Below are 12,377 nucleotides of genomic sequence, written 5' to 3' on the forward strand. Positions count from 1 at the left end.
CTATTAATGACTGCTTCTATTTCCTTAGGGGAAATGGGACTGTTAAGATTGTTAATCTGATCCTGATTTAACTTTGGTACCTGGTATCTGTCTAGGAAGTTGTCCATTTCATCCAGGTTTTCCAGTTTTAGGATCTGATGATGTTTTGGATTTCCTCAGGATCTCTTGTTATGTCTCCTTTTTCATTTCTGATTTTGTCAGTTAGGATACTCTCCCTGTACCCTCTTGTTAGTCTGGCTAAGGGTTTATCTATCTTGTTGATATTCTCAAAGAACCAGCTCCGGTTTGATTGATTCTTTGAAAAGTTCTTTTTGTTTCCAGTTGGTTGATTTCAGCCGTGAGTTTGATTATTTCCTGCCATCTACTCCTCTTGGGTGAATTTGCTTCCTTTCGTTCTAGAGCTTCTAGGTGTACTGTCAGACTGCTAGTATATGCTCTCTCTTGTTTCTTTTTGGCAGCACTCAGAGCTATGAGTTTTCCTCTCAGGACTGCCTTCATTGTGTCCCATAGATTTGGGTATGTTGTGGTTTCACTTTCATTAAACTCTAAAAAGTCTTTAATTTTTTTATTTCTTCCTTGAGCAAGGTATCATTGAGTAGAGTGTTGTTCAGTTTCCACTTGAATGTTGGCTTTCTATTTTTTATGCTGTTATTGAGGATCAGCCTTAGTCCGTGGTGATCTGATACGATGCATGGGATAATTTCAGTATTTTTGAATCTGTTAAGGTGTGTTTTGTAACTGATTATATGATCAGTTTTGGAGGAGGTACCATGAAGTGCTGAGAAGAAGGCATATCCTTTTGTTTTAGGATAAAATATTCTGTAGATATCTGTTAAATCCATTTGTTTCATAATTTCTGGTAGTGTCTATATGTCTCTGTTTAGTTTCTGTTTCCCGGATTTGTCTATTGGTGAGAGTGGGGTGTTGAAATCTCCCACTATTATTGTGTGAAGTGCAATGTATGATTTGACCTTTACTAAAGTTCCTTTCATGAATGTGGCTCCCCTTGCATTTGCTGCATAGATACTTAGAACTGAGAGTTCATCTTGGTAGACTTTACCTTTGATGAGTATCAAGTGCCCCTCCTTGTCTTTTTTGATAACTGTGGGTTGGAANTCAATTTTATTCGATTTTAGAATGGCTACTCCAGCTTGTTTCTTTGAACCATTTGCTTGGAAATTTATTTTCCAGACTCTTACTCTGAGGTAGGTTCTGTCTTTTTCCCTGAGGTGAGTTACCTGTAAGCAGCAAAATATTGGGTCCTGTTAGTATAGCCAGTCTATTAGTCTATGTCTTTTTANTGGGGAATTGAGTCCATTGATGTTAAGAGAAATCAAATAAAATGAATTGTTGCTTCCTGTCATTTTTGTTGTTAAAGTTGGGATTCTGCTCTTTGGCTGCCTTCTTTTAGTTTTGTTGAAGGATTACTTTTTGGCTTTTTCTAGATGTAGTTTCCATCTTTATGTTGGTGTTTTCCCTTTATTATCCTTATAAGGGCTGGATTTGTGGAATGATATTGTGTGAATTTGGTTTTGTTATGGAATACTTTGGTTTCTCCATTTATGGTAATTGAGAGTTTTGCTGGGCATAGTAGCCTGGGTTGGCATTTGTGTTCTCTTAGTGTCTGTATTACATCTGTCCAGGATCTTCTGGCTTTCATAGACTCTGGTGAGAAGTCTGGAGTAATTCTAATAGGCCTGCCTTTGTATGTTACTTGACCTTTTCCCTTTACTGCTTTTAATATTCTGTCTTTATTTAGTGCATTTGTTGTGCTGATTATTATGTGTCCGAAGGAATTTCTTTTCTGGTCCAGTCGATTTGGAGTTCTGTAGGCTTCTTGTATGTTCATGGGCATCTCTTTCTTTAGGTATGGGATGTTTTCTTCTATAATTTTGTTGAAGATGTTTGCTGGCCCTTTAAGTTGAAAATCTTCATTCTCATCTACTCCTATGATCTGTAGGTTTGGCCTTCTCATTGTGTCCTGGATTTCCTGGATGTTTTGAGTTAGGATATTTTTGCATTTTGCATTTTCTTTGATTGTTGTGCCCATGTTCTCTATGGAATCTTCTGCAGCTGAGATTCTCTCTTCTATCTCCTGCATTCTATTGCTGAAGCTCACATCTATGGCTCCTGATTTCTATCTATCTCCAGAGTTGTCTCCCTTTCTGTTTTCTTCATTGTTTCTACTTCCATTTTTAGACTTTGGATGGTTTTGTTCAATTCAATCCCTTGTTTGGTTGTGTTTTCCTGTAGATCTTTAAGGGATAATTGTGTTTCTTCTACCTGTTTAGCAGTGTTTGCCTGTAGTTCTTTAAGGACTTCTACCTGTTTAGCAGTGTTCTCATTTAATTCATTGACGGATTTTGTGCTTTCTCTTTAAGGGCTTCTACCTTTTTAGCAGTATTCTCCAGCATTTCTTTAAGTGAGTTATTAATGCCCTTCTTAATATCTTCTACCACCCTCATGAGATATGATTTGAAATCTGCGTCTTGCTTTTCCGGTGTGTTGGGTTATCCAGGACTCGCTGTGGTGTTAGTACTGGGTTCTGATGATGCCCAATATTCTTGGTTTCTGTTCGTAGGATTCTTACGTTTGACTTTTGTCATTTGGAAATCTCTGGTGTTAATGTTCAAGCTGTCTCTGGCTAGAGCTTGATCCTGCTGTGATTCTGTTATTCAATGTGAGCATTCCTGGGAGTCCACCTGTCATCTGAGTCCCAATGGTCAGAGCACTTTCTGCCTGCAAGCTCTTCTCTTGCATGGCAGGTTTCCTGAAGTCTGGAGCTCTGATCCACCTTCAGAGTCCTGGGGTCAGAGCCCTCCCTGCAGGCCGACTCTCCTCTTGCAAGGAAGGTGTCCAGGGGTCTGGGTCTCTGCTCTGCCTCCCTTGATCCCCAGGTGATCCCTACGTCCTGAGGCACAGAGAGTACTCTAGAGCCCCTGGTGTCCTCTGGAGGGTTCTGAAGGAAGATGGTGGTGGTAGCCCCGACCTGAATGGATCCTAGCCTCTGGTCGGGCGGGGTTCCTTTTTCCCTGTTCCTGCTGGCACAAGACCCTCCTCAACTCTTTGGAGCTGATGTTGCGATCCACTCACCCATGATCCTGAGATGATCCCACTGTCCTGCGACATGGAGAGTACTCTGGAGCCCCCAGTGGCCTCCATTTACATTATTTCTTTATGTTTATCCTTGTTCAAACTGAACTATATGTCAAAATTATAGTTTTTCTCACAATCATTGTTTCCAACTTTGCTTGATAAATTCCTTTCTTATATTTTTAGAAGCCATAGGTTATTTTTTCTTTCATTTATATTTTCCTTTAATCTTTTCTCATCTAGAAAGTTGTTTCCCCATAGAGGTGCTATTGATATCATACTTGGCTATGCTCAGGTTTGTGGTACCTGCTTCATTTTGGCAAGCCACTTTATTGCCTCTGCGACTAAATATTAGTAAGGCTCCAGTTGTTTGGGAGCCTAGAAGCTCATTTGTGCATTTTGCTTTTCCTGCCAGGAATGTGATACTGTACTGAACTACAAACAGTGTTCATCAGTTGATACCTATGCCTCAAATTTGTCTTGTTTAGTTGGTATCATTATGTTTTTTCAAATTTAACCTTTTGTTTTAGATCTTTGTAATGTAGTACTGCAAAGTTCAGTGAGAATTCTTTACTGCTCAACAAGAAGATAAGGTCTTTTAGACCATGTCTGTCTATTTTTTATTTGTGGCTCAAGACTTATGCATTTTAAGTTTTCACTACATACTTTAGTAGTGTTTAGCTCTATACTGCTAAAGTGGAATACATTTATAACTATTACTTAATTTTTAGTCAATTGTACAGCATTAGCTTTTTATTACATGTGCTAAGTTTTTGCTTGTTAGTTTGTGTGTAAGGCCAACATCTCTGTTTTTCTAATTTGGTTAAAGAACACATTTTGTTTAAATTGTTGCTTCATTTTTACCTCACTGTGCATGCTGAGTTGCCAGTGCTCTATGGTTATATTTTAAAAATAGATTTTGCTTTGTCTGAGAGTTGATAATTCTCTGCTGTTACTGTTAGCTTCCTTTTGTATAATCTTTCCAGTAATTCATTTCCACTGTACCTGACAGAAATGCTGATTGCATCTCAATATTTTCAAACACATTACATACTTTATCAATTCAGTTTTTTTACTTGCTCTTGAAAACATTCCTTCTAGAACCTTCCATCCCCTTATAATATGATAAAGAAGTATGTTCTGTGTGGTATTGTGATTGACCCTGTGACTCTGAACACACTTGTCCTTCTGGGTCAGTTTGGGTTGCCAAGTCTTGCTTTTAGGTCTAGTGACAATTAATAACCATTGCCTTAGAATTTCACACAAAATAGTTTTGCCTAATATACTTAAAAGATGTTATTTTTAAGATTTAACATTTTTTCAAGTGAATAACATATAGTGGCAGTTAATTGGATTCTTAGGCATATTTTCATCATTAAACTAAATTGTAAGTAGCTTCCAAATATGAAGATAACTTCTGCACATTCTTGAAGCAACAAAGCAGTAAATATCAACATTCCTATTTTGTATGAAGTTTGACATGTGGTAAGCATCTCACTCAGCACATGGTATTGACATATATCATTCCTGTTCCTGGGGAGACAGATGAATCAGCAAAATGTGGACCTTGCCTTGATCTCAAAGCAAAGGAGGCAAATATCATAAAGAATAACTCTGATCCTATGTGTTCTTTGTCTCATAGGTGTCAAGTGGAAGGCATAATTATGGGAAGAAAAAAGTATTTTTGAAAAGAGCAGTCTGGTGAAGGCACCTTTGAATGATGGAAGAAGAAGATATAGATGATGAACATGTACACATGACTACATCTCATTTGTATTTTACTTGAGATAATTTCCTTTGTGCTTAGGACAGATGTGTACACAGATCTGTGATTTCTCAAAGGATGTTATTGTAGCAATGATAACAGCAACGTGGTGCCATCTATCATCATATCTTGTAAGCTAGGAAGCCAAAGGCCTCATAGCATCTGCCGTACTAGCCACAATGTGCATAATTAGTTCCACAGGCATATGAAAGTATTGATGTTTAAAACATTCCCTACATATACACTATAGTATAAAGAGCATGTGACAGAAAGTAGCTAAAAACCTCAAACTGTTGTGTGGAAATGTAGTGATTGCTCATTGTCTTGACCCTAGAGTAGGAGAGGAGAGCTCATAGCTTCAGCACACATTGAAGGCCATCATGTTCACTGTTGTTTTGACCACTTGAGACTAACTCAACAGTATCTGTAAAGCAGTCAGTGTGCTGCCACAATAAACACAGAGAAGTCATTTGTCTCATAAGCCAGAGAATGAACAAAGGCTCATCCATACCCAGCTGTGGAACAGCTGCAATTTCTCTAATACATTGTAGCCTTGAATATCATTGATGTTGCTAAATGACTGCCCTCCAAAAAACCCAACAAACAACTGAAAGAGTCAGATGCAGATATTTGCAACCAACCAATGGACAGAAGCAGCTGACCCCTGTTGTTGAATTAGGGAAGGCTGAAAGAAGCTGAGGAGAAGGGCAATCCTGTAGCAGGACCAGCAGTCTCAATTAATCTTGACCACCGAGATCTCTCAAACACTGGACCACCAAACAGGCAGCACACAACAGCTGAAATGAGGCTCCCAATACATATACAGCAGAGGACTTCCTGGTCTGTGTTCATTCAGAGATGATGTACCTATCCCTCAAGAGATTGGAGGCCTCATGGAGTTTAGAGTTCAGGTGGGATGGGGGATGGGGGCATCCACATGGAGACAGAGGGATGGGGAGGAGGGATGGGATGTAGAACAGTTGGAGGGTGGATGGGGGCAGAATAAAATATGGAGTGTAAAAAATAAATTAATTCAAGAATTTTTAAATAAAACTTTTATTACATTTTATTAATTTATTGTTTGCACACATATGTTATTAGTTATTTTTCTATCTCTATAATAAAAACACCATAACCAAGAAAACTTATAGAAGAAGGGATATTGGGGGACTTACAGTTCCTGAAGGTAGAGTCCATGAGGTTGCCAAAACAGACAGCAGAGTGAGCTCACGTCATGAAATGCAAGCACTATACACACAGATCACAGATAGCAAATTCAGAATGTCAAGAGTCTTTAAACTCTCAGAGCTCATTTCCAGTGACATACTTTCTCCAAATGTGATACCTCCTACACCTCCCAAACAGTGACATCAAACTAGGACCAAGTGTTAAATGCCTGAGGCGATGAGGGGCATTCTCATTGCATCTCTGTGTGGACAGGAGTTAGTTTTTTTCTTTCATGAGTCCTGGGGATTGAACTTATGTCTTCAGGCTTCGCAGTGAGTGCATTTACCATTTCAGAGACTCAGCACTTTACTCTTTTGTTGAAATCCCTTGTATCTCTTACTAGGATAGTGTACTGGCTAATTTTGTGTCAACTTGACACAGGCTGGAGTTATCACAGAGAAAGGAGTTTCAGTTGGGGAAATGCCTCCATGAGATCCAGCTGCAGGGCATTTTCTCAATTAGTGACCAAGGGGGGAGGGCCCCTTGTGGTGGGACCATCTCTGGGCTGGTAGTCTTGGGTTCTATAAGAGAGCAGGCTGAGCAAGCCAGGGGAGGCAAGCCAGTAAAGAACATCCCTCCATGGCCTCTGCATCAGCTCCTGCTTTCTGACCTGCTTGAGTTCCAGTCCTGCATCCTTTGGTGATCAACAGCAGTATGGAAGTGTAAGCTGAATAAATACCCTTTCCTCCCCAACTTGCTTCTTGGTCATGATGTTTGTGCAGGAATAGAAACCCTGACTAAGACAGATAGTAATTCAAATGACATTTTTATTTTCTTTCAAATGACTAAAGAATAAATATTTCTGGCTCAGAATACTAGAGTACTGCATCTGGTGCTTGGGTTTGTAATAGTTCCTTCCTATATGCACTGTAAGCACTATATGAGAATAACAAATCATTTTTCTCTGTGTCAACTACTGTGAGCACTGATAGTCATCTTTCAACAACTCCCTATGTTAACATGTTTTCTATTGTGTAAGTCACCTGATTCTTGATGACAGTAGCAATTCTTGGGTATGTACTTTTGATTTTTTTCCTCATCTTTTCACACAATTTTACAACAACTCTGTCTTCCCACAGTCAATATTTGTATAATAGAAATACATTTGTGAATTTCTTACAAGAGAATGGATATATGATACTTATTAAATGTATAAATGCTGAATGAAACTAATTCACAAAGGAAGATTTTATATTTTTACATCCTTACCCAAGTAATAAATAATAGAGCCAGGAGTTTGCTCTGCTTGTATTGCTATGGGCAGTTGGCATATCACATTGTGTTACTCATTAATATCTGATGTGCAATTTTGGGAAACTCATTCAATCTCTATGTGTCCTTGTTTTCCTCTTTGGAACAATAATACCTACTTTGAAGACTATTCATAACTGTGAAGCTTACCATGAAGAATAAAATAATGGAATTAAAATAAGATATCAATATAAGGTTGACTCAAAGTTAATGCTTAACAAAAGACTTCTGCTATGACCAATGGAATGTGGTATAAAGTGGGCTTCATTAGATTCACTATAGTTGAAGTTATAATGTGTGTATTAAATAAAAACATGTTCTAATACCATATTTTCACAGTTCTATAAAAATTTTTTCCTGCTCAGGAATTCATTCAAATGAGATCTGCATTTGTTAAGTGATTTCTTTGTGATTTTACCACAGGAAACTGTAGCTACTTACCACTAATCTTATACAGAGAAGATATATCCTTCATATATTTTAGATTTGCTATATATCATATTACTGTAATTTGGGGGGCTTTGTTTAGGCAGGTTGGCTTGTCCAGATGAAGTTCATTTATTCTTAGTCCTGTGTGGTGTGGTCTTCTATTGTATACAAATTCTATATTTCCTTTATTTATTGTTTGGACAAGGGATATTTGGAGTGCTTCCAAAGTTTCTTTTGTTGCTACTTTGCATTCAGCCATCTTTTGAAGTTGCAACCATGGCTACGTGTTCCTCTGGTCCATATTGGTAGACATATGGTGGTAGGGAATTACTAATTCATACCATACTGTTTGTTTTGTCAGACTTCTAGATGATTATATATTTCTTTCCAGTGGATACTGTTTGTATATTCCCACCTAGCAACAGCTCCTTCAGCTTTTACATATATATGCTAAACCCAGTCAAATGTATGGGTGTAGAATGGTATTTCATTGCAATATTGATCAGTATTTTCCAGATTTAATGATATGCAACATCTATTTATTTTTTGCTCTTCAGATTAAGTTTTATTTAATTGTACATATATGAAAAATATAGATATCAGTAGTATTTGTAGTTTCAGGTACCCACTAGGGGCCTGAAATATATCCTTATGCATTAGGGGTCAGGGGATTATTATACTATGTACAGCTAATCAGATCAATTATCCGACTTATGGTGCATGACTGGCTTAGAAGTGAGCAGTTAGCAAGGAAGACCTGGAATGGAGTTAGTCATTGGGTCATGGGAGGAGGGAGGGAAGACCTGGGGATTCAGCTTATATAAAGGTTGGGTGTAAAATGTGTAATTCACAGAAGGCCTGGATTGTATTCTGTTGTTAGGGATGCTATTAAAAAATGCCTCAGACTAAATAGAAACTAATATCCTGGTGACTCTGGAAGTTGGGAGTTTAAGATCAAGGTGTCAGTAGTATGAATTTCTTCTGAGCTCTTTTACCCCATTGGATTTCCAGGCACCTGATTTTTTTTCACTGTTCCTTTTGTGGTCTCATGCATACATGCTCATGAATGAGCATGTGTGTGTGTGTGTGTGTGTGTGTGTGTGTGTGTTCCCGTGCGGGCATGTGCATGTGCGTGCATACCCTTGGTGAGTCTTTGACTCTCCAAGTTTCCTTGTCAAATCTGATACTAGTTAGACTGGAGGAGGACTCATTCCAGCAGTTTCATTTAATGGAATCCTGACTATGTGTTCCTCTGGTCTCATGGTTGGATGAAGCATCCCTTGGGTATATGCCCAAGAGTGATATATCCGGATCATTAGGTAGATCAATTTCTATGTTCTTGAGAACCAACACACTGATTTCCATCATGGCTGTATGAGTTTATACTCCCACCAGGAGTAGACAAGTGATTGCCTTACTCTAAATCCTCACCAGCATGAGTAATCATTTGTTTTATTGATCTTAGTATTCAAATGAGTGTTAAGATGAAATCTCAAAGTAGTTCTTATGTGTCTTTTTCCCTGATGACTAAATATGTTGAACATTTCTTAAGAGATTTTCAGTCACATGAATTTCCTTTCTTGGGAATCTCTGTTTAGATCTGTACCCCACTTTTAAATATCTAGATTTTTTTTACATTCTATGCATATTTTAGATATTAGCCCAATATTAAATGTGGACATGGTACAATCTCTTCCCATGCTGTAGGCTGCTGATTTGTCCTAACGATGGTGTCCTTGCCATACAGACGTTTTTCAGTTCCATGAGGTTCATTTATTAATCGTTGATTTTAGTTCCTACACTAATGGTATTCTGTTTTCTGTACCAATGAATTCAAAGATATTCCCTTTCTCAGATTCAGTGTATATATTTTATGTTGAAGTCTTTGATCCATTTTGAGTTGAGTTTTGTGTAGGGCAATAAATATTTATGCTCTAGATTCTTTTACATGTAGCCATCCATTTCTAGCGTACCATTTGTTGGAGATGCTGTCTTTACCCCCACAATTTATAACTTCTTTATCAAAAATTAGGTGTCTGTAAGTATGTGGACTTATGTCTGGGTTTTCAATTTTATTTTATTGATCAATGTGTCCATTTTTGTGCTAATACCATGACATTTTTTTATCACCATAACTCTGTAGTCCAATTTGAGGTTGGGAATGGTGATACTTCAAGGAGATGTTTTATTATTCAAGATTTTTTAAAAAATAGCTATCCTGTTTTTTTGGATTTTTTTGTTTTTTGTTTTTTTGTTTTCTTTGTATTTCCATATGAAGTTGGAAATTTCATTTTAGGATCAATGGATACCTGTGCTGGCACTTTGATGGATGTGGCATTGTAGTTTGCTTCTTTTGTTGGATGGCCACTCTTTCCATCTTCTGATATATTCAATTTTTCCTCAATGTCTGAAACTTTTTTATTAGATATTTTCTTTATTACATTTCAAATGTTATCCACTTTCCTAGTTTCCCCTCCAAAAACCACCTATTCTCTCCCTTCTCCCCTTGCTCCCCAACCCACCCACTCTTGCTTCCTGGCCCAGGCATTCCCCTATACTGGGGCATAGAACCTTCACAGGACCAAGGGCCTCTTCATCCAGTGATGACCGATTAGGCCATCCTCAGCTACATATGTAGCTAGACCCAGGAGTCCCTCCGTGAGTTTTCCTTGATTGGTGGTTTAGTCCCAGGGAGCTCTGGGGTTACTGGTTAGTTCATATTGTTGTTCCTCCTAGGGGGCTGCAAAGCCCTTTAGCTCCTGGGGTACTTTCTCTATCTCCTTCATTGGGGATCCTGTGCTCCATCTAATGGATGACTGTGAACATCCACTTCTGTATTTGTCAGGCACTGGCAGAGCCACTCTGGAGACAGCTATATCAGGTTCCTGTCAGCAAGTTCTTGTTGGCATCTGCAATAGTGTCTGGATTTGGTATTTGTGTGGTGGATCCCCAAGTAGGGCAGTTTCTGGATGATCATTCTTTCAGTCTCTACTCTCAACTTTGTCTCTGTAACTCCTCCCATGGTTATTTTATTCCCCCTTCTAAGAAGGATTGAAGTATCCACACATTGGTCTTCTTTCTTCTTGAGTTTCATGTGAATTGCAAATTGTATCTTGGGTATTCTGAGCTTCTGGCCTAGTAACCACTTATCAGTGAGTGCATATCACGTGTGTTCTTTTGTGACTGGGTTACCTAACTTAGCAAGATATCCTCCAGATCCATGCATTTGTCTAAGAATTTCATGAATTAATTATTAATAGCTGTGTAGTACTCCATTGTTTAAATGAACCACATTTTCTGTATCTATTCCTCTGTTGAGNGACATCTGGCTTCTTTCCAGCTTCTGGCTATTATAAATAAGGCTGCTATGAACACAGTGGAACATGTGTCCTTCTTACAAGTTGGAGCATCTTCTGGGTATATACCTAGGAGTGGTACTGCTGGATCTTCCAGTAGAACTATGTCCAGTTTTCTGATGAACTGCAAAACTGATTTCCAGAGTGGTTGTATAAGCTTGCAATCCCACCAGCAATGGAGGAGTGTTCCTCTTTCTCCACAACCTTGCCAGCATCTGCTGTCACTTGAATTTTTAATCTTAGCCATTCTGACTGGAGTGAGATAGAATCTCAGGGTTGTTTTGTTTTGCATTTCCCTGATGATTAAGGATGTTGAACAATTTTTTACGTGCTTCTCAGCCACTGGGTATTCCTCAGTTGAGAATTCTTTGTTTTGCTCTGTACCCCATTTTTAATACGGTTATTTGGTTTTCTGGAGTACAACTTCTTGAGTTATATATATATTGGATATTACTGCTATTGGATTTAGGATTGGTAAAGATCTTTTCCCAATCTATTGGTTTGCCTTTTTGTATTATTGTCAATGTCTTTTACCTTACAGAAGCTTTGCAATTTTATGAGGTCCCATTTTTCTATTCTCGATGTTACAGAACAAGCCATTTTTGTTCTGTTCAGAAAAATTTCCCCTGTGCCCATATCTTCGAGGCTCTTCCCCACTTTCTCCTCTATAAACTTCAGTGTCTGTAGTTTTATGTGGAGTTCTTTGATCCACTTAGACTTGAGCTTTGTACAAGAAGATAGGAATGGATCAATTCACATTTTTATACATGCTAACCACCGGTTGAGCCAACACCATTTGTTGAAAATGCTGTTTTTTCCCACTGGATGGTTTTTAGCTCCTTTGTTAAAAATTCAGTGACCATAGTTGTGTGGGTTCATTTCTGGGTCTTAATTTTATTCCATTGATCTACTTGTCTGTCACTGTACCAGCATCATGCAGTTTTTATCACAGTTGCTCTGTAGTACAGTTTGAGGTTAGGCATAGTGATTCCACCAGAGGTTCTTTTATTTTTGAGAATAGTTTTTGCTATCATAGTTGTTTTTTGTTTTTTTTTTGATATTTCAGATGAATTTGCAAATTGTTCTTTCTAACTCTGTGAAGAATTGAGCTGGAATTCTGATGGGAATTGCATTGAATCTGTAGATTGATTTGGCAAGATAGACATTTTGACTGTATTAATCCTGCCAATCCATGAGCATGGGTGTTCTTTCAATCTTCTGAGATCTTCTTCAATTTCTTTCTTCACAGATTTGAA

General features: G+C 38.2%; 1 long non-coding RNA gene across 1 annotated transcript in view; it reads left to right on the forward strand.

The window, feature by feature from the left end:
- The window catches only part of LOC115065226, a 44,700-nt gene extending 39,222 nt beyond the window's left edge, over window positions 1-5,478 (forward strand). The window contains exon 3 of the long non-coding RNA XR_003845020.1: window positions 4,736-5,478. This is a non-coding gene — a long non-coding RNA (uncharacterized LOC115065226). The remainder of the gene's footprint in view (window positions 1-4,735) is intronic.
- The last annotated feature ends 6,899 nt before the right edge of the window (window positions 5,479-12,377 follow it).

Source organism: Mus pahari, chromosome 13, assembly GCF_900095145.1.
Source record: "Mus pahari chromosome 13, PAHARI_EIJ_v1.1, whole genome shotgun sequence".
Taxonomy (NCBI): Eukaryota; Metazoa; Chordata; class Mammalia; order Rodentia; family Muridae; genus Mus; species Mus pahari.